The 4,514-nt window shown below is 40.8% G+C and overlaps 1 non-coding gene across 1 annotated transcript; it reads right to left on the minus strand.

The window, feature by feature from the left end:
• Nucleotides 1-362: 362 nt before the first annotated feature.
• Nucleotides 363-436, minus strand: trnaa-ugc (transfer RNA alanine (anticodon UGC)). The gene has a single exon. It is a non-coding gene; the product is annotated as a tRNA-Ala (tRNA).
• Nucleotides 437-4,514: the final 4,078 nt, after the last annotated feature.

Here is a 4,514-nt window from a genome sequence, read left to right on the forward strand (position 1 = left end):
CAAACCTCAGATCAACCCTCCCACTTGCGTCATGTCCCAGTCTCAGTCACAAGCAACACATAACAACACAAACACTCTGAAACATACAACGCAGTCACACTTTCCTTCAGTGACATTAATGTCGAGCTGTTCTCCAGGTTGAATACAACTGTGAACAAATTTGTATCAAAGAAGTTGCCTTTGAAATATCAGCACTGAATTTCTGTCCAAGGAGGAACAGCCATTCCAAACTCACATGCTTCACAAAGGCTGTTTTCTCTTGTGACGAAAATTCATCACATAATTTGAATTCCCACTGAAAGTTCAGAAGACACAGATGGAAGTGATTGACAAGGTAACTTATACATCACAAATGAGAAACAAGGCTCTGCTGGGAATTGAACCCAGGATCTCCTGTTTGCAAGACAGGTGCTTTAACCAACTCAGCTCCAGAGCCAGATGTTGTTATAATTAAAATCAGAGGAGTGCACTATTTATTCTCATATAATATCAATATCAAAGGAAAATACAGCAGATGCTGGAAATCTCAAATAAAAACAAGAAACGCTGGAAATACTCATCAGGTCTGGCAGCATCTGTGGAGAGAGAAGCAGAGTTAACGTTTCAGGTCAATGACCCTTCTTCAGACCCTTCTAGATATTCTCATCCCACTTCTCCACAGGTCACAACATATATTTTAACTTTTCCCACTTCCTGAAACAGTCAATCACATACTCTATTCTTCCCAGAATAGAAGACACTGACCAGGTTTCTTTAATGAACAGCAAAATTATCAGTTTATTACAGAACAAGTTTTAACTAGTCATGAAATAAAGCATAAATACACAGGTAGAAATTTTAAAAGTTCCCTTTTTACCTTAACCAACATTTAAAGCCCCTTTCTTACCACAGCCCCACACACGCACACACAGATACACCGGTTAACTGAAAAAAAAAGAATTATTTTTTTCAATTCTGAGTTCTGTTAAAGACAAAAACAACACTTGGGCTGATTACTTGTTCATTCCTGAAGAAAACAGCAGATGAGATATGTTGTTCCAAAACTGGCAAACAGTCTAACTTCTGAGTATGCGTAGACAGGTCACCAGGGTCTTTTAGAACAGTTTTTTAGAGGCAGTGTTGAGAATTAATTTTAGCAGGCTTTCTTCAAAGACAGGAGAAGAGATGAATTGACACAGTGAAGTTCTCAGAGTCTTTTAAAGATTTGCTGCAAAACAACGTGGGTTGTGATCTTCTCTCCTTCCTTGACACTTCTTCAGGCTAACTTTATCAGCTGCTCACTCCAGAAGGTAAAGCACAATGACTGCGACAAATAAAAGCTTGTGATTTTTCTGCCCTCTTCGGTGAGTGCTGCTGCTGCCGGGTTTGTCCAATCAAGAGGCGCAACTGACTTCTCTGTCCACATTTCCCCCTGTTACCAGGGTTTCTGTTCGACATTTAACTTGAGTCATGTGACAACCAGTAAACATAGTTGCCAAATTAATACTTTCAGTACCCTCTTGAAAAAGAACTGGTCTGACATTTATTAAGTTTGACGATGAATTCCTCAAAAAGAATTTAACAAAAAAAAATTCTAAATCACTTCCATAACATCATGTACTTTCCCTGAGCTACAGGTTATTGCAAGTCTCTCTGGCTGTGTTTATTTTTGTTGATTTTGCACTCAGGTTCTTTCTGAATCCATGTGTTTGCAGAACTTTGTCAGTGAGAAACATGGAGATATGCTTAAAGATTTCCCTGCAAATTATTCATATCTCCGTCTTTCTCCGAACTTTGTAGAAACACATTAATGTGGGAATCACACACATCAGGCCGTCAAACCTCTCCGTTAAACATTGAAAGGGGACAGTGTTTATTGTGACGGGGTTCCATTTATTCAGACACATCTGGTATAAAAGTGCTCAAGAAATGATTCACACATGCAATGTATTTGTATATTATGTGCATGACATAATGACGTAAGTAAACAATTCCTTGCACTTGCCACGCTTGGTGTATATTTTCTCTGCTGATGCCCCCTGAATATATTGGAGAAAATGGTGATGAGGATGAGATAAAAGTCTGTAAATATAGGCAGCAAACAGCAGCAGGGACTGCAGTGAACAAGATCAGGCAGCTCCTGGTGACCTACCTGCTCGGATGGTGGAGATTTTAGGTGGATTGTGTGAAGCCTGGGCCACAGAATGTCTCTTCAGTTGAATGAGATACCGCAGGGTCTTCCTGTGCATCTGATTCAAATTGCTTATTTGGGACAATATGGCTGCACACATATGGGATACATCGGAAGGTGAAGAACTTATGAGAGGGCTTGAGAACCATTCAGTTCATATATTGAAAGAATGGACATGTTTTTCAGAGCTAATAACATTTTGGAATTTGAAGGTGAAAGTGCAGAGGTCAAGGCAATTCTTGAGGGCAAGAAAGTTATTTTGCCAATGGAAATTAGCCTGGGAGTGTATGACCAGCTAACAAAGCTTCCTGCTCCCATCAAGGCAAAAGATGTGCCATTCAAAACAATCATCACCAAGTTGGAGGAACATTTCAACCCAAAGCCACTAGAGATCACGGCAAGCTAGAAATTTGGAAGCAGAAATCAGAAAAGTAGTGAAACAGTTGGTGAGTACATTGTGGCATGAAGAATTTATCACTACATTGCAACTTTGGCATATTCTTAGACCGTGCATTATGAGACAGATTTGTGCTTATATTGGTGGATGAGAAAAGATACTAAACACACAAAATCTCACATTCGAGCTCGCATGTAAGATTGCTCTTTCCATGGAGATTGCATCAAAGAATGCTCGAGAACTTCATCCTGTGCCAGTGATTGTAACACACTTCAGGGGAGCTTAAAAAAACTGGTAAAATGGGCTTTCACATGGCAGTTCAAATTTACACAGAGAATTGTGAAGAGATACAATTTGGGAGGAAGAATAAGGAGAGGCCATATAAATGAAATTTTACAATTCTAAAGTGGGTGCCAAAACAGAGAGACAATGTACACCAATCTTAGAAGGTTTGAAAAGGCTTCTGAGAGCAAACAGGACACTTGGCTTTATTAATAGAGACATATAGTAAAAGCAAATAAGTTATGATAAACCTTTATAAAATACTGGGTCTGAATGGCCGACTCCTCTACCTCCACAGAAAGCTTCCATTCCAGGTTTGCACACACTCGTCAGGATCAGTCTCCACAGATCCCGCCACTCCAGGCTCGGACACCCTCTTCAGGATCACTTTCCATAGATCCCACCACTCCATGCATGGATATCTCCCTCATGATCAGATCACAGGTCCTTAGTCCTGCCACATCCAGTCATGAATGATGGTGGACAATTAAATAACTAACCAGATGAGGAGGCTCCAAAAAATCCCCATCCTCAATAATGGTGGAGCCAAAGCTAAATCATTTACAACCATCTTACATCAGAAATTGCTCAGTGGATGATTCATCTCGGCCTCCTGAGGTCCCCAGCATCACAGTTTACAGTCTTCAGCCAATTCGATTCACTCCACATGATAGCAAGAAACAACTGAAGTCACTCGATACAGCAACGACAATAGGCCCGAACAACATCCCGGCTCTAGTACTGAAGACTTGTGCTCCAGAACTAGCTGTGCTCTCAGCCACACTGTTCCAGTAGAGCTACAACACAGGCATCTACCCGACAATGTGGAAAATTGCCCAAGTGTGCCCACTCCACAAAAAAAAGCAGGACAAATCCAATCTGACCAATTACCACCCCATCAGTCTCCTATCAATCATCAGCAAAGTGATGGAAGATGTCATCAACAGTGCTATCAAGCACCAGACACTTAGCAATAATCTGCTCATCGATGCTCAGTTTAGGTTCTGCCAGGGTTCCTCGACCCCAGGCAAATACTTGGCAGGTAGAGTATAATGTGGGAAAATGTGAGGTTATCCACTTTGGTAAGAAGAATGGAAAAGCAAAATATTATTTAAATTGTGAGAGATTACAGAATGCTGCGGTGTAGAAGGATCTGGGTGTCCTCGTACATGAATCACAAAAAGTTACCATGCAGGTAGAGCAAATAATTAGGAAGGCAAATGGAATGTTGCCCTTTATTTCAATGGGGATGGAGTATAAAAGAAGACAAGTCTTGCTGCAATTGTATAGGGTGTTGGTGAAACCACACCTAGAGTACTGTGTACAGTTTTGGTCTCCTTATTTAAGGAGGGATATACTTGCATTGGAGGCAGTTCAGAGAAGGTTCACTGGATTGATTCCTGTGATGAAGTGGTTGTCTTATATGGAGAGTTGATCAGGTTGGACCGATACTCATTGGAGTTAAGAAAAATGATAGGTGATCGTATCGAGACATATAAGATTTTGAGGGGGCTTGACAGGGTGGATGCTGAGAGGATGTTTCCCCTCATGGTGGAATTTAGAACTAGGGGACACAGTTTCAGAATAATGGTCTTCCATTTCAGAAGGAAATGAGGAGGAATTTCTTCTCTCAGAGAGTCATTAATCTTTGGAATTCTCTACCAC

This window comes from Heterodontus francisci, unplaced genomic scaffold, assembly GCF_036365525.1.
Source record: "Heterodontus francisci isolate sHetFra1 unplaced genomic scaffold, sHetFra1.hap1 HAP1_SCAFFOLD_121, whole genome shotgun sequence".
In the NCBI taxonomy this organism is placed as follows: Eukaryota; Metazoa; Chordata; class Chondrichthyes; order Heterodontiformes; family Heterodontidae; genus Heterodontus; species Heterodontus francisci.